This window comes from Patagioenas fasciata, chromosome 4, assembly GCF_037038585.1.
Source record: "Patagioenas fasciata isolate bPatFas1 chromosome 4, bPatFas1.hap1, whole genome shotgun sequence".
Taxonomy (NCBI): Eukaryota; Metazoa; Chordata; class Aves; order Columbiformes; family Columbidae; genus Patagioenas; species Patagioenas fasciata.
The window spans coordinates 68374883-68398730 of NC_092523.1; the positions used below are offsets into that span (position 1 = coordinate 68374883).

At 39.6% G+C, this 23848-nt stretch overlaps 1 long non-coding RNA gene across 1 annotated transcript in view; it reads right to left on the reverse strand.

The window, feature by feature from the left end:
• Nucleotides 1-23848, reverse strand: part of LOC139827942 (uncharacterized) — a 98125-nt gene that overhangs the window by 61710 nt on the left and 12567 nt on the right. The window lies entirely within an intron of this gene.

The following is a 23848-nucleotide window of genomic DNA, read 5'->3' on the forward strand; positions in this document are numbered from 1 at the left end:
CACGGTTTCTCTCTCAAACAAACAAAACCAAACAAACAAATAAAAAAGGTAAAACACTCCTGTTCATCTCATCCACAATATCACCCCTCCCAAGGGGATGGATGGGTAACCTTAATGAAAAGGAGTTTGAAAGACACCATTGAAGTCACTTGCTGCATGTTTAGACATTTCCATGCCCACACATGTTTAAGATGAGCTTGTTGAGCAAAACAAGAGGTTGGCAATAGGGCATTGGTGCTATAGGCTGGGTGGAGACATGATGATAGTGACCAGCAGAGGGGTAAGGAAGGGTCTTCAGACCCAGGAGAAGCAGATAGTGAAGGGACACCAAGGGAAGGAGATCATACTCAAAACTATGTCCCAAAAGCATAATCTTGGCAACCACATTCTGAGGGAGTTGTGCAAGGGAGGACATCAGTTGTCACAGAAAAGACACAAGGAAAAGCCTCATCAAATATTTTAGCTGGATAAAATCTGCCCTATCTTTGAGTTAATGTAAACTGGAATCTGCGAAAGTTACAGCGCAAGCATAGGTCCAGCTGAAGATTAAACTCAGATTATGGGTGACAGACTAGACTATAGCTGTGATCGAGAAAGGAAATACACTTCAACTTGGAACCGAAAAAAAACATCATTTTACCTTTTTTTGTTTTTTCCTTTTGTGAAAAAGTTAGCACGGAGTACTTGCTAGCCACTGTGAAAATTTCCTGGCATGATTTTAGTTGCATGATGAATCTCTAAGCTTAACTAAACCATCTTCAGAGAAAAATTATAGATAGAGATAATGGTCAAAGCCCTGAGGAATTGGTGGATTCAATAACTTTCTGTACAGTCTCATGATTCTAATGCTTGATATCTCAGTGCTACAGGAGGTCAAAGGACTGAAAACAACTGCTGTCTACTTCTGCATGAATGTGGAAATCCTCCCTTTGCCATTACCTTACCTTCTCATTTCTTGCTGTGAAGCTAACCAAGCTGGCCAGAAAACAAGAATTCCTCCTCATGAAAAACACTGAGGTTTTGGCATTTGTGATTCAGACAAAAATGAGAGATTTCAAAATATTTCACCACAGGGAAAAGAATGTCTGTGAATTACTCCAGAGCAGCACTGGATGCACTTGTCTAGTGGTGATTCAAGTCTGCTCTCCTCAATTTCTGCAGCAGACTTTTCAAAGAAAAAGAGGAAAACATCCAAGTCTTCCTCTTGGATTTAGTTGTTCCTCTGAATAAAATTAAAATAGGAGGCTGAATGTTTCCTTCTCTTTTAATGAAAGGCCATTATTTACGCATTCCTGAGACAATCTCTGAGAAACGTAAAGCAGGGTGATTTCTAACTGAATCGATAAGGATGAAAGATGATAGGAACAGTTTTTGTGTCTAGTACACAGAGCATAACATCAGTTAAAAGCTGTGTAAACTGCCAAGTGACTTAATACCAGACATACTTGAGGTACAAATGGCCACCGAGTATGAATATGTCATGTGTAGCTGACAGAGAAGTCAGGGCAGGATCAGGGCATCCATGTGCCATGGAGTATCTGTGGGTACAAGTCCATGCATTGCCCATGCAGGGGACAACAGAAGCACCTCAATCCTCCTGATTCCTTAGTGACATTGCACTCGTACCCTGGAAAAGCTCAGCCCAGAGACAGGGCAGTTAAGAGTATCACTAAGGAAGTAACACTAACTTTGTTAGGTCGTGCTGTTAGGCGGGCTGAAACCAATCATGTTCTGGTTAGTCTCCTTTGAGTAACTACAGCTGGTGGGTCAGAAGAAAGCTAGCCTGAGATGAATTTCAGGTGTCTGACAACAAAGGTTACCATTATCCAGCAAGAAGCATCTCCAGGCTAGCCCTGCCCCGTGTTCTGAGGGACTCTGAGGAATGTGCAGGAGGAGGAGAAACTTTACATTTATTAATAGATACCTTCCAAATATTTTCATGCTTTGTGTGCTCCTCCTTTTCTTTTCCCAACCACTCTGTTCTCTCAGGAATTAGACTCTCCAGTGAAAATTGCTTAGTTATCTGGATATTTTTCTGGATAAATTTGCCTCATGGTTAAATAGAGAAGAGGTTTTCTTGTTTAAACCCATCTGTGAATACATCTGTCGTAAAAATGAGGCTACTGTGTTTCATTATACGCCAAACTGGCTAGCTTCTGCATACCTCTTCACCCCAAGGCATAGAACATATGCAGTTTTATAAGGTTAAATAAAAAGTTATAAATGTCTTATGCAAGTATTTGACTTGTTCATAGTCAATGAGAACTATTTGTACATGTAAGGCAAGCAAGATTTATCCTGTAATGGGTAATCCTTTCTTCATTTAATAAATAATCCTTTGTTTACTTTTCCTCAGTTCTCAAAGTCAGTCTTCAGAACCTAAAAAAACAACCCATGACCTCATTACCTTCTCCCATCATGGTGCTGGAAGCCTGGGGATGACTAAGCTTATGTTAACATGTTTGCAAGTAACCATTCAGGCTTTTTTACCCCTCCTTTGAAACAGCACTTCAGACAAAGGCTGTTCAGAAAACGGACGTGATGTTCCATATGTGATTTCAACATGATTCTGCTTCATTCTAGACAAAACCCAACAAATTAGAGGTTTCCCATGAAAAGCACAGACCTGGCTCCCCATAAACATTATATGGGGTAGCTAGAAGGAGAGCTGTCTGCTACTGAAGCTACTACTGGCCTGTGTAATGCTGAATAACGTCGTTAACGATGACAGGCTGGGCAGAATGGTGCCTCTGCTTCACTTGACCCAAGTGGGACCTGGCTAAAAACTCACAGACTATACAAAACTTAGTTCAGAAGTTCAGACAGGCACAGAGCAGGCATAACGCTACCAGCAAGCAGCACCCATACTGCTGAGTCCATTCCTTTATACACACCAGCTGGTTGCTGAGCCTAAAACACAGGAGGCCACAGCAAAGCAGCCTTTATCTGCTGGACCTCTAAGACCTCTCAGCTAGTATTTGAGCACCAAAACACTGCTGAATACCAGTGACAGGTCCAGTATGGAGTTTACAGTGCAGGCCCTGGGCCATGCCTGGGAGGAGAAATTGACCAAAACAAAAGCTGCAGCTGCTCCAGAGACCCACCTGCAACCACAGGGCCAGGAAAGCGGTGAGCTCCTAGCAGCAGGCCACTTTGCAGGCTGTGCCTTGCTCCCTGCCAGCCCACGATGGCCAAAACTTTGTGAGGATAAGCAGGCATGGCTGCAGGGGCAGCCCGTGGGGTGCTCAGCAATATGCAATACGTAGATCACCCCAGCTGCCCACCCTGCTCTGTGGCTCGTGGGGCAGGATTTGGACACTGAGAAGAAAAACTTTAATTTCAAAAACAAGCATGAATTTTAGGATTGTTGATTGCAAGGATTACCATTTTTTGTGTGTGTTTTACCAGTCAATGGCTTAGTGTGACTTAAAGTCTTTCTGATTTCAGACTTCAAAACCACCTCACTGCACATCAGGGCCATTCCCTAATAAGCTCCTTCAACTTGGAGAAATACGGTGTAAAAGGAAAGAAATTCTGTGTGGACTAAATGTTTTCCTATCTAGATGAAAGCCTCTAAAACAAAGTAACAGCACTTTGTGATATATCACCATAAATATTGACATGATTTATTTTAAAATAGTTATTAAAATTAGGCTCCTAATCCCACGCTGAAGCATTTAAATCAATGTTAACCTTTTCCAAAGTGGCAAGTATTCAACTAGTACCCTCTGAAATATACGGTTGTTTTGGTGACCAGCAATTTCGAATGTCAGTCCATTAATTTACGTTGCTATCTTTCAGCATAAAATTTAGCTTGACCTATATTTTAAAGATGTTTTATAAAAGCTGGAGAAGCAAGAATTTTAAATTCTGGCAACAATGCAGCAGTTGCTATCAATGGGGACTTGATTTAGTAATAAGTTTGTTGTGAAACAGACCATAAGATGATATTGTTTAAAAGGGGGCAAAATAACTCATAAGACCCCTTTTCTTTTTGGTAAATTATGTACAGTGCTGCCTGTATTCCAGTTCCTGTAGCATGCTTCTCACCATCTGTTTTCCATTTTTCTTTAATTTCCATTCATGCCCTTTGGCCTATTCTCTGTGTTAGGAAGAAAACAGTAATTAAAGTTGACATTATCTCTGTGCCTTTTCCAGACTACATAAGTTGAAGATTTTTTTTTTCATGTACTTATATGCTAGCTCATATCTTTTACTGAAAGATTGACCCTCATGTAATTTTTTGAGGATCTTAAGAATTGTCACATAGCAACCTGTCACTGACTTTCTTTGTCCACAGTAATGAAGAGGTTTGATTTTCACTGCATCTGATTTCCATCGTTTCATTAGTACAGGTTCCAGTAAATATCCTGGTTCTTGCTAGAGTGCAAAAAGTAAGTATACAGAGCAAGATAACACTTGCACTATGTTTATAGCAAGCTCCTCATTCTATCAATAGCCTCATGAGTTGAAACTCAGTATGTGCATCAATTGGTCTCACAAACTTAGAATAACTATTCATTTTCCTTCACAGCTACAGACAAAAAGTTCACCTTATTGCTCATATCTAAGAATAAACTGTGTATAAAAAAGACGTTGCCTTGGTAGACTGCTGTACACTGTAAAGTCCAATCAGTTTGAGTAATTCTGGACCTGCTCTTCCTGAAATACAGTTCATTTTTAAACTGTAACAACTACAAGTTTTATAAGTTTGCCTTGTCCATAAATGTACACAGAGTGATTCAATAATACTAATGCTTTTGTCCATAGACTAGCTTGAACAGAAAGAAATACTGGACTAAGTTGTTATTTGAACCTGACAGTCCCAGCATCTTGCCAACCCTGCTGCCATGGGAGCTTCCTGCAAGGACAGAAAAGGAGGAAGACACACATGTCCCCTTCTCATTATGTATATACAGCAGGACAGATGGACTTTGATTCTATAGATTGAGAGTCATTCACATACTAACAAAATTAAAAGAAGGCTTTCAGCTCTCAGCTGAATTTTTCTTGGAACTGAATATCTGCATGATCTCTTTTATTTCTTAATTTCCACTTTTTAGCCTTAGCAGTGCTTTATCACAAGGTTTGCATGCAACATAACCCCATTACCACAGGAACTTTAAGAACAGCAAGTTACTGTCCTTTTCTCTTGCAAAATAACATTTGACTTTCAGTTAGTTTTATATTAAGCCATATTTCATGACAATGGTGTCAAAGTCCTAAAACACGGCCTTTCTTTGACACTGGAGTTGTGTTATATGACCACAGTCTTGTGTTTTGTGGCTGCCTTTTGGGGAGTCATATATATCAAATTTGACATAAAGACATAAATCATCTCTAGGGAAAGGGAAATTGTACTGTTAAAGTAATATAAGTGAACTCTTCAATTATTTCCTCAGTAAATTCTGTCTTACAATAGCTCCAGATAGTACATAGACACAATACAAAATATGTATAAAATGTATTTGGATAGTTAACTGAAAACACCTGGAGGATGCCCTCATACCGGCCTTAATAAAAGATAAGTAGAAATTTAGAAGCCATATACTAGCTCCTCAAGTACATAGCAGAGAATGACGTGCCTTCATATTCAAACATTTCTATGTGCCACGTAAAACATTTCAGAACCCATAAAGCTCCACAGAAATAATCTGAAAACTACAAGGCAGAGTTCCTTTGCCAAACAAAACAAATCAATCAAACAAATGAAAAAACACATGTTAATGCTCACTATTGTAATACTCCTGTCATCAATGGACTCACCCTTTGGACGGAAATTTGTACAAATTATATATGCATGAATGTATCTGTGTGCTTTCCTATTGATTTTGTGAGTTTTCTTTGTGTTGGAGATAGCTATAGTATTTTAATGGTAATCTATTATTTTCTAGTACTGACTAGGGATGTCATTAGGAGTTAGTTTGGTTTAAAGGAGGGAAAGAAAGGGGATTGTTCCTTTCTGTTGAAGAAGCTGTCTGCCATGAAGCAAACAGTCTCTCAGCTTGCCAAGTGCAAGGGGTTAGAGCTGGCTAAAGACCTAGCCATCACTTATGCACCAAGTTGCATGCTTACTTCAGGTGATCACTCCTTTCCATTTTCCCACCTCTCTCCAAAAGACCACAGAAAGCTAAGGCTATGACACAAGGAGAAAACTCCTTCCCCTGGTCATCATTATCCAGATCCCAGCAAAACAAGCCAGTGGTACCACCAGCAGGAGGCCCAGTACAGACAAGCAGGAAGAACATCTTCCTTCCTTTATAAGCTCATCCATTGAGTTACTTCACTCCTCCCTTTCAATTCTTCCCTCTCTACTCTCCTCCCTGCTTCCTTGCTACATTTCCTCTGCTCTTTCTTCTCACCATTTTGCTTTCTCAATTCACTTTCTTTTTATACATTAGAGTTTTCCTAACATGCCGCCAGACTGCACCCACAAGCACATGGAAACAAGGATACCGCCCCATAACTGGTCAGACCCAAGATGCAGAGGAGGAACTCCTCTTCCAACCATTTCCATATTGATTGTGGAAATTCTGCTCCTAATGGGAAAAGTCCCTCCATTCCTCTATAGCAACGGATTTGTGACTTCCCTCAATCTCACTTCCCGTTAGCAAAATTAACTTTGGGGTTGTTTGACATTTAACGACAAAAAAAAGCCACAATGCACACAAACCCCCCGTGATCTCCAACAGGTTGAAGAAATCAAGCTCCAATGCCATTTGTTTATTTCTCTTCTCCAATTTCAGACAGATGTATATAAAAATGAGTGCAGTTAAAAACCATAGAGGTTTGCTGCACTTCAGTTCAACACGGCATGACTGCTGCTGGCAGGAACAGGTAGACAGCTAGGGAGACAACATAGTCCTGACAACCAGCACTGAGTTTGGGACTGGAGTCTTTCCATGTCTGACGGTAGTGTTGACTTCAGTGGAACTCCTAAGATACTTCAAGCTACACACACTGGTATTTGCTTTGTCAAAGGCATAATTATAAAAAACAAATGCAAGTAAATTTTATAAATAAATAAATAAATAAATAAATAAATAAGGTGAATACAAATGTACTATGGTCAATTTTCCAGTGTGGAGGTAAGGATATTATATTGCAGTCTTCTATGTTGCAGTTGGCTCTAAAGTCACTTGAAATTCATTATTCCATATTTTGAAACTTGTCATGAAGACCTAACAACCTAAATCTTAACTCTGTTTTTGAAAAAGCTTCATATCTATTATGAAGTTTTTTCTAGTTTCTGGATAGTGAACTGTGATACAAAATTAATCTTCAGTGTAGAGTTTGAGGGCTTTTTTAGCTTGTGACAAAAAAATGTTTTTTCCATTGGATTCTCTTGAGTCCATCTCATAAAATCTTTTTAGAAGTCTAAAGAGAAAGATGCAACTACTGGAACTGATTGCCTGCTTTCCACATTGCTCGAGTTTCCCAATATCATATCCTCTGCATATTTTGTCTTTCCTCCCACTTACTCAAGAATACGGTGAACAATGTTGAGATCTCTGCTCCAACTAAAGCAGAGCATGGATTCCTTTCAAACATTAATTAGTACTACACAGAATGAGAATGTATTTAACTCCTTAGAAATACAGCTTGTTTCTGAAATACTCATTTCATCCAGATCAATAAATCATTTAAATCCTATGGGACTGAAACTTCCCAAGGTACAGAGGTCAAGCTACAGTGGAACTAGCAAACATCAGTTTCTCACAGACATGCAATTAGAACATCTGTTTGTGTCTTCTCTGCCTATTAAGATGTTTATTTTGTTAATTGTAGGCAAAACACAACTATCCATTGTATTTTTTGTTTTGTTCCAAGGTGAAGAACTTAGCATCCTATATTCAACTTAAACAAGCTGTCAGCATAGCAATTAGTCACTGCTGTATTTTCAATGGAGGGTATCAAGCTTGGCAAAAATTTGGATGACAGATGCTAGTTAACCTGAAAATACTTTGCTGTGACTTCTGCCCTACACAAAGAACAGTAGAGACTTGTTTGGTTCAGTGAATCACTGTCTTTTTATATGCTTGAATCCAACGAGTTTATGTTCTGTGCCCATATAGGGAAGCTGATGGGATTTTATATGGCTGTTGATTTCATATGAGAAACTAAGCAGCATAATCTGACATCTCTCAGACTCCAGTCTTGCAAACACGTACATATGTGCTTAGCTTTGAGTTTGTGAGTAGCTTGCACATTCTCATCAGTATGTTTGCAACCGGCCAGCAATTGCATCATACAAAAAGAATGAAAAGTGTTGTAAACGAAACCCTATCCACGATTATAGATACCTGGTAAGTGGAGCCAAGGCCTCTGAATCTATTCATGCAGCATAAATATTTGCAGGACAGAGGTATTACAAGGCAGAGGAAGTAACATGAGAGGAACACCAGACTTAGAGTTCAGAATCTTCTCCAAACTGCTGTTTACTTATGACAGGAACTTGGCATGCTATTTAAGTTCCCTTTGTCCCAATTCCTCTGTCCATCTCTGCAAAACCAATTAAGATCCAGAGATGAGAACCAGTGTTTCTAAGTGTTAAGCTCATTATTATTGCTCCTCTGGGAGCAAAACTCCCTTAGTAGAGAGGATTAGGATGCCAATTGTTACTTATTAGAGCCAACAATATGCAAATTTCACAAACCCATGCACGTTTTCTACCTCTGTTGTTGACAAATGCTTAGAGTCTCTTAAAAGAACACAAGATCTAACTGGCTTTGAATTGAAAACCAAACCTTCCATGAGCTTTCTTGCATGGAGAGTGGCATGCTGAACTGAAGAGCCCGAGGCAACAACAGTTAATAGCTTACTGATCTTCCTACCTCTGGTGTCACCACACATTTCAGAAGGCACCAGACTGATAGAAGCTTTGTTTACCATAAGCCGACTTATAAATTACTTTCTGCTTCACCTGCCCTCTTAAAAGCATAAGTATTATTTTTCAACCAATTATTTCTCAAATGCATAATGATTAGAAATGTCAGTAAAATAATAAATGTCAGTAAAATAATAACTCGAGGGTGCTTCCTGTTAAATTTGTTAATAACCACATCCTCTGCTAATAAACACTTAGGCCTTTGGCCTCAAGTTTATTTAGCCCAGGATATGAGTATTATTACCTCATTAAGAGGAAACACCCTCAAGATATTATTTAAGTATCTCCAGAAGAAAAAACAGCTGAGTGAAAAGGATGTATAGGCCAGCTGTTTAAAATTTATCGGGTAAGGCGATTTTCCAGGTAAGTCATCAAAAATTAAGTTTACGTTACATAAAGAAATTCTTATTTCTTGCATTATAGCATGCAGTTACCCGTGTGTTTACAGGAACAAGCTGAAGGCAGGGAGAGATAAGCAAAGGTCCTTATTAAATTTCCTGGGCACCAAGCATTTAGCAGTATAACGATAACTATTGGCTTTGTGATTCTCCCGCTTTGCTGTTGTGCTCGAAAACATTGGAGACACTCTGCTTTTCCCCTTCACAAAAGGCAGCTTTTAAATGAAGTGTGATTAAACTGTTCCTATAGCATTGTCGCTTCCATTTACCTGCTTAAATCTCAGCATGTGGGTAAGTTTTTGCAGAATCCAAAGCTGAGATATTGAGCATTATTTTATCCTTTTGAATAGAAAACAATTTTTTTTTAATTCTTACGTATGTTTATAGGACCAGTTTATATCTTTTAATAATGCAGCATAATTTTATATATTCTCCATGTAGGCACACGGTTTTAAAAAGGGCATCTTTTTGTTTACATATTTTTCTCTTTTTAAAAAATTACTAATGATGAAAAAGTAATTTTGTTAGGCAGTTATATGGACATTAGTGTTAGATATGCTCCTCAAGAACAAAATGTTTTATAGATTTTTCAATGCATATAGATGTGAAGAATTACTTTTACATAGAGAAAGCTATGTAATACTTTCACATATGTCAGTGTAAGCAGGGACTGAATAGATGTTCTCACTTCACAACTCATGTTTTGAAAGGAAATTTTAAAGATGCTGACTGGACTACTCAGCACTATTTGTGAGAAAAAAAAAAATGTCTAAAATTTGTGAAATGAATCCCACTTTTACTGAAATAGGAACCTGAGAGTCACAACTGGAAATGGAAAAAGTTATGCAACATGATTAGTTCAAAGAGAGCCCTATATGCAGTAAACATCAGTTCAAGGCAATTGCTCTAATTCAGTGTACCTGTATGTTCAAAAGTGCATTTTAAAAATACAGTAATAACAACCAGCAGCAAATCAGAGATTGAAAGAGGCCTGTTTCACTGCTTTGTGCTTTTGCTCACAACATGGAAAGTCAAGACAACTGCATCCCACAATGTCCTCATTGACAAACTGATGAAGCACAGCCTGGATAAGTTACATGGAGATGAGCTGAAAAATGGCTGCACTGCTGGGCTCAAAGGGCTGTGATCAGCAGCACAATGTCCAAACAGAGGCCAGTCACCAGTAGAGGTAAGATGCCACAATAAGCTTATACTTATTTAGAAATATTAAGTATTACAGTAATTCTGTACAGTACTTGACTCATCCACAGTCAAAGATCAGTTCTGTACTAGAATCAAAGCCATCATGGAGGAATTCTGAGAACCATTTTGTTGCATCTGTCACATCCAGTGACTCCACAAAGGTTTCACTCAGTAAGCAACAGTGAGAGCCACTTGGTATTCACTGCCCCACCATTTTCAACTGCAGCTCATTCATAGCTCACCAGCCAGAATATTAATCCCATTTCCTCATCAACTATTTGGAAAACAATAAAAATACTTAATGCTCAAAGAGTTCAGATGCCATATGCCAAATTCACAACAGAACGATGGAAATTTTACCATCATTTTGGTGGAAGCATGAGAAAGATTTTTACTACAAATAAGAATATAATGATGCTAGTGGCTCCAAATGATTTTACAAATATTATTTTACATATGTTCAAGGTCCAATGAAAAAAATACCCAATATGAAATAAACATACAGATTTTCTGCCAAAAGTCATCTTGTTGTCGAAGACTGATGTCAAAGATTAATTTCCTGTGAATTTCTCTGTGATTCTCACTAAGTGACAGAGGAAACTCCCAAGCTATATGAAGTGTGAAAACAGATGTCTTAGTAGAACTCATTCATCAATAGACGCATAAAATTTGCCTTTCTGATTTTAAAATAACAGGATTAGAAATATTCCATAAACACAGGGCGTTCACTTTCTTTTCTCCTCCTTTTCTAATAGAGGCTCTGACAGAAACATAACATAACCACCAAAACTTGAAGTTCAAGTCTATTCCTACTGCAAAAAAATCATGGCCTGATTGATCTTCAGTTACTTAGCCATACAGGATCAATGTTCTAATATAACCATTTGATTTTTTTTTCCTATATTATTGAGTTATTTTGAACGCAGCTGTCACAGAAAAGATTAATGGATATACTTTTAAAAGAAAAGCTATTATGTTTTATATCTCATAACGTTCCCAACCTGAAAACTGGAAAATATGATTTGACAGTATTAATCATTTTTACACTGGCATATTTATATATATATATATATATATAACAGCAGAGCAGAGGGAAGCCTTGGGAACGACTCTTGCAGACTTCAGAGAACCCAGCCACATCAGAGATGAGAACCACTACTAAGAGGAAGCTTGAAAGGCCAGCAAGGAAAAAGAGACAGAAAATCGACCTGATTTGAGACACCCAAAAGATCTCTGGAAGGAACTGGACACTGTGCCTACTCAGCTGAGGGAAGGACCAGGAGCTGGTGGCTGTCCTGGCACACAAGAAAATCTCACCAAACCAGCCATTGAGGAGGAGGAGAATGACAGAGGGTGTATAGAGCCAGCTGAAAAAAGTTGGTTTTGCAAAAGCAGAGGTTCCACTACAGGCAGAAGAACTGGCAATGTTTTTAAGCTCTGAGCTCTTCCTGATCTTGCTGTTCAGCATCTATGGCATTAAGAACTTGACAGCGGCTTTCATGGTCCACACCACCTCCTTCCTAAGCATTCTCCTCCAGCACACAGCCAGGTTTTGCGAACAGTGACCCCATTACCCATAGATAGAACATGACCACAGGCAGAGAGTAGTCAGCAAAACACGGTGTAAACCACAGTGCCTGCATAAATGCAAGTGGTGAACAGATGCTATGAAATGATGCAACCTCTGTTACAAGACTTTTTGTCCCAAAACACTGTTAATTAATATGAATTTAGCAGGCAGCTGCTGTTAAGTAACAAGCAATGTTTTTATTTTCTGAGACAATATTCTTTTTGTAATTTTTGCAAGATTCATTTGGAGAGTGCTATGATATTACCTGATTCAAATTTTACATGAATGTCAGTACAGGGAGGAATTACCCCTTAAATATAGCAAAGACTATGTCAGACAAGATCACCTGCTTGCAAAGTATAGTTTTGCAGGAGATCTTAACACATGCTTTCTCTCCTACAGAGACAGGACTACTACAAGGGATATCTGCTCTGTATATTTAGCACTGTGGATTATGATTGTTCTGATTATTGCATTAGTTTACTAAACCATTTATCAATCAAAACTTACTTGAAGATACTGCAGCATTTCTGCAGATGTTTCAACGCAAAGCAGAACACAGAGGAAGTGCCTGTCGTAGGTACACAGGACCTGGCATGTAGCAGTATACACACAGAAATCAGTATTTTTTGTACATAAGTGCTTTTTGCCTTTGTTTTCAGTTTCTGAACATGGAATGATGGACAGGGTTAAAGTCAAGCAATGCAAGGGGAAGGCCAAACAATCATGTTTGTTGACTGACAATCTTTTGCCAGAGGATGCTGTTGCTATTGCAGGTTAACTTTCATACAATTCCTCCATAGATCTATCATGTATTTTTCTATATGCACACATAAAAAAAAAATAAATAAATAAAAAAGAGGTAGCATCATCTGGAAAGAAAATTAGTTGGAAAAGAGCAAGAAATCTTCGAAACTAGAAGATAGAAAACCACCTGAGTGAACTAAAGCTCTGCACTCAGGAATTCATAAAACAGACCTAAGCAAGCCCCAGTGGACAAACCCAATCATCAAGCTTCCCAAAATTCACTTTCTGTCTGCCACTTCTTCCTCTTTGGGGCTTCATATCTTCCTGTATTCAATTCAAACAAGAAGCACCTTTTATTTTAAAGTTCAATATAAAACAACTGGAAAAAACACAGATCATCCTAGGGGTAGAAGGAGCCACGTCCTGGCTCTCCCTCTATGCCTTTACCATTGCTGAGTAAACCCTCAGCCTCCAAACTGTGGAACAAGGCATTTGCCAGCACAAGGAGAGTTAGTGGAATCTACCTCTCTGAAATTAGGCTTTTAGATCGTGCTTTCTGCCTCAAAAACACTGCAAAACAGAAAAACTCCCTTCTGTTCCCCTGCATTTTCATTTTGTGAATATGTACAATAAACAAGTACAGATAATTTTCTTGCAACCTTGGTATGTCAACCTCCAAGCTGAGCAGCAGTAACAGACCTAGAGTATGTTTAGGAGTCAGCTGAAGTTCATGGATTTGGTACCTGCACTCCTCCTTGCTTGAACATCACCCACCTCGGTCAGTACACCAGAGCCCTGCAGGAATGGCAGGTTTGTAGGAAGGAAGAGGAATAAGCCAGACAATTACACCACCTGACAGATGTGTTTCTCAAGCATGCAAGTTCATTTAAGGCTATGTGTGTACCCAATATCAATAAATAAATCAGTAGGTAAATAAAGGGGGAGGGCTAGAAAGTAAGAAAAGAATGAGAGAAAGGGAGAAAACTGGTGTCATGCTCAACATGTTTTGCACCCTGTAAAAAGGAATTAAGTGACTCAAGCTCCCCAACCCCCTTCTCTCTTTATGTCTGGAAGTGAGCCCTTCTGAAATACTATAGCTACTGGCAGCACAGCAACACATAATAACATGGTAGCCACACATAAAACTGTCAGTCTTCAATGGAAATAGATGGTTAGGCTGAGGGGGTAAACAGACTAAATCAATTTGAACATGCATGTTAAGGACTGTGAAAGGGCAGAGTTTAGTGCTGCTAGGCTGGAAAACATTTGTCTCTGTCTCGTTGTGTTTCCCCACCATTCAGCAGCATCCACCCACAGGCCTCTCGCTTGGCTCCAGTCAGGCTCCACGGCTGATTAATGGCAGCTGGAGGTGTCCAGTAATTTCCTCACCTCATAATAAACTACAACCCAAAACAGGGGTTCCCCTCAGGCCCACATTCAACACAACTCGACTTACTACCAGGAGAAAGCCAATTACCATGTGTCTGCTCACGTCTTTGAGATAATGCATGTTTAAGTAGCTTTGAGAGGTTACGTGGTTGACATTGGGGCATATCATCTTTGTCTGTGGCAGGGTAAACAAAGCTCCAAAGCTCAGATAGCATCTGCGTCACTCTCATACAGGAATCTTAAAAGAAAAAATAAAGGAGGAGGACAAAAAAAAAAGACCACCCTTGCAATGGGAAAATAATCTCCTCTAAAAAAATCTTAACAGCAACACAACCTTAAAAACAGAGGGACTTTCTCTTATCCTAATTCCAGGGTCACCAACACAGGCAATTATGATTTCAATGGCTGAGGCTTAAGCAATCAGTCTGGCTCACCACTTCCTACCCAAGGGTGCCCAATAAAACATTTTATATGAAGACACATCCTCAACAAGAACTTTTCCCAATTTTGTTAGCAATTAGAGCAAAGCCTTGTTACTGAAAGAGTTGCATGGATTTGTGTATTCAATATTAAGACTACAAAGACTGTATTGTTTACATGGGATATCATACTAACTGCACAGTATTACCTCTACGTTGGTAACTATACAGATTTAATAATCAATCATTTACACATCATGATGCAATTATTTTTTTTAACGTTTTTTAGGTGAATAACACCTCTTAAATCCTATACAGTTACTTAAGTAAATAAGGAATGCAGATTTTGCTGTAGATAATTGATAATAGTATTCAGAGCATGAAATAATCTATAAATCCTTTCATTGACAGCAGCTTAACTTATAAAAATGCATACAAAACACAGGATTACTCCTTGTGCACCTAGAAGACCCCCTCGTAGTCCAGTCCTCCATGCATCAGTATTGTGAATTTTCCAGTACTTAATTCCACAGTTTCTTTTCTTAACTGTAAAGTTATTGTATATAGAAATGCTAGTAACATCACATGCGATACATATATATCTATATGGCAAGCCACCTTTGACATAAGCAAGAGTAATGCCACAGATTGCATCACGGATTTCCAATGTGCAGCTTTATACAGATGCAGATATATGAAGTGTCTTTAGATATTAAAAAAATACTGGAATATTACTCAGTTTGTACTGTCCTGCAAAAGAAGAAAGGAAGGCTGAGTATTCCAGTTGCTTGGTGAATGGGCTATCGCAAGCAATGTAGATGCCAACATTTTTGCAATAGTACTTCCTTACTATAGGAAAGGAATATACTTGATGCTAAAAAGGAAGTAAATCATGTTCCATACTGTTTGACAACTATTCATACCTGCAATTCATAATCTCTGTCAAAATATGAAAACCAAAAAATGCACGTGTTTACGTGCACATGAATGTGCTTCTCCACAGGAGCAAATATAATTAACATATGGACAATGAGGGACTATTGTCAGACACACAGACCATTGCTAGCAATGTCTGGTCACACAGGCAACTGCTGGCACTAGCGAACTGAAAGGTAATGTAACAATTCCTTCAAAAGTCTTACAACAACTTGGGAGGAAACTAATTTTCCAGACATCTGTGCAAATGGATTTTCCATTCTCTTCAAAGGCTTTTTCCTATCCCTCCCCATCTTCCCTCCCTGAGGCACAGACCATCGGAAAGAAATTTAAAACAATTCTGGATATTGTTTTTATGCTATTACTTATAAAAAGAGATGTCATTTCTGCCATAGATGTCACTACATATAAATCTGTAATATGGTAGAAACTGAATAAGAAAAAACAGTGAACAAGAGAACAAATGCAGATACAAAAGGCAATCCAACAGGAACTGGTGTTTTCAATCAGGTCAAAACCAAGTCACTGAATGTGCAGCTTCTGACAAGTAAATTATAAGCAAGGCCATCTTCAAGCAACACTTTTTAAAGGATCAAGAGGAGGAAAGCTGGTTTTATCAAACAGTAAAACTTTTTTTCCCCCCCCACTGTTTTACTAAAAGTTGAGGCTCACGTGTAAAACCTACAACTCCTCTCAAACATGGATACCTACCTAACATCTCTAATCACATTATTTTTCCATTTCAAGAGCCTACATATGTGGCAGGTCAAGCCTACACATTGGTAATTACAGGACTACAGTAGAAACTACCTTCCACTGTCACAGAATTCAGTTTAGAATCACAAATTTCTTAAGTTCAAGGCCACGTGACAGATGATGTCTTTCAAAGATGCATATGCACAAGCTTATTTTTTAAGAATATCTTAATCTTCCTGACTAATAAGGAGACTTTCTCCCATGCTGGAGGCAGAAGGTAGATACAGAGACACATGTAATACATCCCCAAATTTTCACAAAATGTTAGGGATTGGAAGGGACCTCGAAAGATCATCTAGTCCAACCCCCCTTCCAGAGCAGGAACACCTACATGAGGTTACACAGGAAGGCGTCCAGGCAGGTCTTGAATGTCTCCAGAGTAGGAGACTCCACAACCCCCCTGGGCAGCCTATTCCAGTGTTCTGCTACCCTTACTCAAATTTAAGTGGAACCTCTTGTGTTTCAGTTTGAACACATTACCCATTGTCCTATCATTGGTTGTCAACCAAGAAGAGCCTGGCTCCATCCTCATGACACTCACCCTTTATATATTTGTAAACATTAATGAGGTCACCTCTCAGTCTCCTCTTCTCCAAGCTCAAGAGCCCCAGGTCCCTCAGCCTTTCCTCATGTGGGAGATGTTCCACTCCCTTCAACATCTTTGTTGCCCTGCGCTGGACTCTCTCCAGCAGTTCCCTGTCCTTCTGGAACTGAGGTGCCCATAACTGGACACAATACTCCAGATGTGGTCTCACCAGAACAGAGCAGATTTTGCCTCAAGAGCACAGCAATTTTGCTTACATCTGTCTCCAGGATGAGCAACCACAGCTATTTAACATGATGCAATTAAGTGGCTTCCTAATCCAAATTGCAATAGCCCCACTTTTAGAAGTTACAGAAGGATTCATATCTAACTAGCAAATGGGCTGTATAATTAGCATCAACCACATGATAACCGAATCTGATGAGTACTCTGACATTGTCAAGGATATAAAACTACGGTGGCTTGTTATGAGCACTTACTGTACTATGGTTTGTATTAAAGATCAATAAATATTTTTCTCTGTACATTATTATACATTTTACATACGTTTAAAATAAATGCTTTGCTTTCTTTACATGGGAAAAAAATAGTAATATGGCCTGTCTGTGTTTTTCTTTAAATATTAAACAAAATAAAAATGAATCAGTTATGTAAATGGATGCATCAGAGGCAAGTCCAGAGAGCACACAAAGCTGCCCAGGAGAAGGCTACCTAGCGTTTTGCACAGTGCATTTGAATGTGCCCTTTTTGTAGCTCTCTCCCTGCATTGCCAGCAGTTGGTCAAAGCACCCCTGGGTGCTCTACTTGACATCAAATGGTGATCCATAAAGGGTCAAGTTCAGGGGTCAAGTGTTTCTCAGCAGACAGCAGCCTTCCAGCCCGCCTCCTTCCCCAGGCCAAGGACAGGCTCTCCAGTCCCTAGGGGTAACAGAGCCAGGGAAAAATTGAAGTAGGTGCCTTAGTTCTCCATTGAAAGAAAACCATAAGCAAGCCCATTCCCTGGGCCATATCTACAGCAGGAGGTAAGACCTCTGTCCTCTGGGGTGGGTGACTAGTTCACATCATAGTCTTAGATAGCTACACTACTTGTCCTAGACTCCTCATTCCTTCAGGGTCAATGAAAATAGGCAAAAAATTTGAATATGAGTCACTTGACCTGTTTCAGACGTTTACTATAATGCCAACCACCCTACAGAGTCAGGTGCCCTGTGGTAGAAGTCCTTGTATTTCACCATTTACTATGAAAGGAACTGAGGATAGTAAGTTCAAAGGTATAGAAACATGCACCTGGTCAGGAGTCTACTATCCAACTAGCCAAATAAGCAAACCGAGTGATCCCACCTCATTCCTGGAGTCCTGCTTCCCTGTGCTGTGCCTTCTTTGGCCAAGTCTCATATGTCTTGCTCATGACAGCTCTCTTTATTGCAGCTAACGTTGCTATGCAACCTTTGTGATGGTGATTGCCTCAGTTCCATTCTTAGGACTCTCAGGTTCACTTCCCACCTGAGTTTCACAAGGTGGGACATTTCCATGTATGTCAGAGCACATTCTATTCTTTCTCTTGGGGAATTTTGGTTGTAAATATGGAATTTCTTCCTCCTGACAATTTCTAGAAGCTGTTACCACAGACTTGCATTTTTTCAATATACATGAGCTTATGAGATCAGAGGCTTGTGGTGTGCTCTTTGGGCAATAGTAATCAGCCAATTAAAATAGGCAAATGTGATAGAGAAAATGGGCTTTGTAAAGGGTATCTACCAATTCAACAGTCTACAGTGTAATAGAGCACAAAACAAGACAGAGTTCAAAAACTATCTTTCAGGGTGACTACTGAATCTGATATACTAATGATGATATTTCTCACATTTTTTGAAAAACCATAAAGGCTCTCCTTTTATTTTATAGATGGGGAATCTTAAGCAAATAGTTGGAACACATGGGAAAATAATTATCATTCATTGTAAAGATAAATGAGCCATTTGATACTTTTTCTGTTAATATATATACCAGTAAAAAAAAAAAAAAAAAAAAAGTATATATATATCTGCAAAAGTCAGCAATGAAAGTTCTGATCTGTTAATCTTGCATACACTGAGGCAATGATTTTGTAAAAGTTTGTAAAATTATTAAATTGAGTCAGGTCACAGCTCTTGTGTGACTGTGTACAGCAAAACCCACAGATCTAACTATCACCACACCTATTTATTTTGGAGGATTACTTTTAATCAAATAACAGTGAGCTTCTCTTACATTACTGATTAGTGCATAAGTGAAGCCAAAATTCAACATGATCATATCTGTAGTCTACTTCATAGGCTACGTGAGTCCTCTCTACAAACAAGAGAGATTGGTGATGCTCTGTGACAGCTAGTCTGCCACTCCCTGTATTTCAATTGTGAGTTACAAAAAGCCTGCAGAAACTGTTTTTTCCTAATCTGTTTTTCTGGTTTTGTATCTAGGCCAACAGGAATCTGGTTCATGACCTGAGTTCCCAAGCAATATAATCAAACAAATAAATAGTATTAACAAAGGTGGTCTGTATGTGAGCTGTGCAGTCTCCGTGTGGACTATATCAATTATTTGGATTTTTTTTTTTAAGGACAAAGATTTTCCATTTAAATCAAAGACCTCTTTACCCTAATCCTGGATGTTTCCAAAAGGAGGTGTTAGTATAGCTTAAAAAGACAATGACAGAAAAATAAAATCAATTGACTTTGGGGAGTATTAACCTCAGTTGCATTGTAGTCTCTTCTTGTTCAGATTGCGCATATAGACACTGTTCAAGAAAAAGTTTTCCTGCTCCACAGGCACTATTTTGGAGATATTTCCCCACAACATAGCCACTTACTTCAAACTTGACCTAATGTCCACCAATGTCAACTAGAATTTTCTGTCAACTTTAATAAACACAGGGTACTTTGATGATTTTAATGGAATTACTAAGGAAGCGATCTTCAGTTTCAAATACAGTTTTGTCCTCACTAAAGAGAGCTGAGAAGTGCTAAACTCTTAGTATGTACTTGAACCTGTCTCAAAGGTGGATGCAGGGTTACATTTGTTAATTTTATGTGCTGATGCTCTAGTTCACAAGGCTGGTTTTGAACTCAGGGATCTCACAAAGCTGGACCATGCTTGCAAGAGCCTGAGCTCTTTAATGACCGACCTGACTCCTTCAAACGCTTCTCCTAAAGCCATAACACTATTCCTTCTGTGCCAAGGTTACGTGTTCCCATACTACAGAAGAGGTGAACAAAGTCCAAAAGAAAAGGAAAGCTGGTCTCCTGTCAGAGCCTTGGCTTATCTCAGCAGCCCCCTATTTTTAACTCGATTGCAAACGATATTTGTGATCAAAGGGCCAGAACCCCTGGAGGAGCTTAGGCGAACAGCGTGGTGGCCGCAATTCTTCCTGATGATTTGTAAGCAGGAAAGGACTTCTGACATGAAAGACAGCTTAAACAGCACAAGAATAGCAATAAACCAGCTGTAAAATGCTTAACATTGCCCTTGAACTAATGCAAATTGTTCCAAACCATTTTCTTTTCTTTTTATTTTTTTTTCATTTTCTCTTTTTTTTTTTTTTTCTTTTTTCCTTTTTGCAGTCTCTGGATGCCCTGCTGGGACTTTTAAACAGTCACATGCTCGCCATACAAAAGCCTACATAAGTGGGGAAATACAGTGCACTAATGTGTTTAGAATAAGGGAACCAAACAACATCCACGAGTCAAATCTGCTGCCTTCCTTTCTTTTGTTCGAGGAAGTGTTCATTAATGACAAGCATGTTTTGGATACTGACTGAGCCTCTAGACAGAAATGTTGAAAGGTAATTTATTGGCTTAAAATACTCAATGAAGCTATTGAAGAGATAGTTAACAAAGTAAGCAAAAACTGAATATTCTGAAAGTAAATTACTTGGGTCACTGAATATTTTAGATGTTTAGAAAATGACAGTATTCACTTTCTGAACTTCAGCAAGTTTAAAGACAGGCAATAATACCTGTTTATAGAAATCACACTTTAAGGGCATGCTCTCTACCATAATTGCCCCCCACAGAAATTATACTAGAAGAGTCTTACAGACTTCCCTTAATGTCACTTTTAAAAGCATTCTTTTTTTTTTTTCAGATGGATCTAAAGTAGATTTTTCATTTCAGGCTTTGACACATGCCCTTATCACCAGCAATTAGTTATAATCTTTTTAAAAGTTCCAGTATGGAATAAAATATAACCTTGTAGTAATTAGTGATAGGAAAGACCAATGAGATCATCAGTTCAGTTTCAAAAAATGTTGAGTACTGAGACAATTCTGTAAAGCAGATTGTATCATTTTTTAGAAAAAGACTAGTAATTAAAAATTAGCTGTTTGGTGCACATATGTGTGTTTAATAAATTAAAATTCTCCAGTACATCTGTTCTCTTGTATTTGCTTCTTCATGACAATGCTTGTGGCCCTAAAACAACTCGTTTTTCTTCCCCACTCAGATTTTTTTTCATTCCTCCCTACTGTTCCCCTGGTCATTGTATAAAAAATTCTTATTAAAAAATGAAGAAATCACAGTATCACAGTATGTTTGGGATTGGAAGGGATCTCAAAAGATCATCCAGTCCAATCCCCCTCCTGGAGCAGGAACGCCTAGGTGAGGTCGCACAGGAATGTGTCCAGGCGGGCTTTGAATGTCTCCAGGGAAGGAGACTCCACAACCTCCCTGAGCAGTCTGTTCCAGTTGTCTGTCACCCTCACTGAGAAGTTTTTTCTCAAATTTAAGTGGAACCTCTTGTGTTCCAGCTTGATCCCATTACCCCTTGTCCTATCATTGTTTGCCACTGAGAAGAGCCTGACTCCATCCTCGTGGCACTCACCCTTTATATATTCATAAACATTAATAAGGTCACCCCTCAGTCTCCTCCAAACTAAAGAGACCCAGCTCCCTCAGCCTTTCTTCATAAGGGAGATGCTCCACTCCCTTCATCATCTTTGTTGCCCTACACTGGACCCTCTCCAGCAGTTCCCTGTCCTTCTGGAACTGAGGGGTCCAGAACTGGACACAATATTCCAGATGGGGTCTCTCCAGGGCAGAGTAGAGGGGAAGGAGGACCTCTCTCGATCTTCTAACCACCCCCCTTGTAAGATACCCGAGGATGCCATTGGCCTTCCTGGCCACAAGGGTACAGTGCTGGCTCATGGTCTTCCTGCTGTCCACCAGGACCCTCAGGTCCCTTTCCCCTACACTGCTCTCTAATATGTAATTTCCCAACCTATACTGGAACATGGGGTTGTTCCTGCCCAGATGCAGGACTCTACACTTTCCCTTGTTAAATTTCATCAGGTTATTCCCCGCCCAACTCTCCGGGCTGTCCAGGTCCCGCTGGATGGCAGCACAGCCTTCTGGCGTGTCAGCCACTCCTCCCAGCTTAGTGTCATCAGCAACTTGCTGACAGTACACTCAGTTCCCTCGTCCAAATCGTTAATGAATATATTGAATAATATTGGCCCCAGTACTGACCCCTGAGGCACTCCACTAGATACTGGCCTCCAACTGGACTCCGCACCATTGACTACCACTTCTCTCCTTAAGCCAGTTTGCAACCCACCTCACTACTCTATTGTCTAGACCACACATCCTCAACTTAGCTGTGAGGATGCTGTGGGAGACTGTGTCAAAGTCTTTATTGAAGTTAGGGTAGACCACATCCACCACTCTGCCATCATCCATCCGCCTTGTTACATTCTCATAAAAGGCCATGAGGTTGGTCAAGCATGACTTACCCTTGGTAAAGCCATGTTGATGGCCCCTAATAACCCTCTTATCCTTGATATGCCTTGAGATGGCACCAAGGATAAGCTGTTCTATTACTTTCCCAGGGACAGAGGTAAGGCTGACTGGTCTATAATTACCTGGGTCCTCCTTCTTGCCCTTTTTGAAGACTGGAGTGACATTTGCTTTCCTCTAATCCTCGGACACCTCTCCCATTTCCCAAGACTTGGTGAAGATGATGGAGAACGGTCTAGCAATGACCTCAGCCAGCTCCCTCAGCACCCACGGATGCATCCCATCTGGACCCATGGATTTATGGATGTCCAGACTATTTAATTGCTCCCTAACCCAGTCCTCGTCAACTAAAGCAAACTCCTCCATTGACCTGGCTTCATCCGGGGTCTCAGGGGTACAGGGCTCCCCAGGACAGCCTCCAGCAGAGTAGACAGAGACAAAGAAGGCATTCAGTAATTCTGCCTTCTCTGTATCTTCTGCCACCAGGGCACCCACCCCATTCATCAGTGGGCCTACATTGCCTCTGGTATTAGTTTTATCTGCTATGTATTTGAAAGAGCTCTTTTTTATGTCCTTGACCCCTCTTGCCAGCTGTAATTGTAAGGAGGCCTTGGCTATCCTAGCTGCCTTCCTACATCCTCTAACAGCAGCCTTATATTCCTCCCAAGTGGCCAGCCCTTGCTTCCATGACCTGTAAACTCGCTTCTTCTGCTTGAGCATACCCAACAGATCCCTATTCAACCACACAGGTCTCGTGGCTCCCTTCCTTGACTTCCTACGTGTGGGGATGCTCTGAGATCTATTGACAAAACCCAGTATTTCAAAGAGTAATTAGGTATGCATTTAACTCAGTTAGAAGAAAGTGGAATTTAACCAGAAGTTTAAAGTCAAACCATGTTCAGATCTATCAGTCCTTATTGGGGCAGGTGCCTAACTCTTTGTAAGGTTAGAAAAGGCTGTGCTGGCAAATGCACAAAGACAAATCAGAAATAGAATTTAATAAATAAAAGAGAAAAAAAAATAGAAATTATTTACTCTTAGCTGCAGTCAAAAATCAAATTGAGGACCTTAAAATATGTTTAAATTCAGGAAAATTTTACATCCACCACCATATTCATAACTTTATAATATGCTGTATTTTAACTCGTAGGTCAACTGGCCTCAAAAAAAAAATACATGGTCATAGGCACTTTTACAACCCCTGTATGCTAGCCTTTGGTTTCCCTAATTC